Genomic DNA, 351 nt, shown 5'->3' on the forward strand with positions numbered 1-351 from the left:
GTTTGTGGCCGGAGGATGACCGGGAGCACGTCGGCGACGAGCTCCACGGCGGTGGGTGCGGTTGAGCTCCGGGAGGTTGCTACACGGCTCGGGAGCAAGAACGGAAGGGAGGGGAAGATGGCTAAGCTCACAGTGAGTGCGACGGAGTCCTTGGTGCGGCCGGAGATGGACCGGAGCGACGACGGCGTTGAAGGGAATCTTCGGCGACGATGAGCTCGGGCGAGGTCGGTGCGGTGGACTCGGGCGTTGCGAGCGCTCGGGGCTCGGCTGCTCGATGAAGTAGACAGCGGCGGAGCTCCTGGACACGGTGGCACGGCGTGGGGTGGACGGAGGGCGTGGCTACGGCGAGGG

The sequence above is a fragment of the Triticum dicoccoides genome, chromosome 6A, assembly GCF_002162155.2.
Source record: "Triticum dicoccoides isolate Atlit2015 ecotype Zavitan chromosome 6A, WEW_v2.0, whole genome shotgun sequence".
NCBI lineage: Eukaryota > Viridiplantae > Streptophyta > Magnoliopsida > Poales > Poaceae > Triticum > Triticum dicoccoides.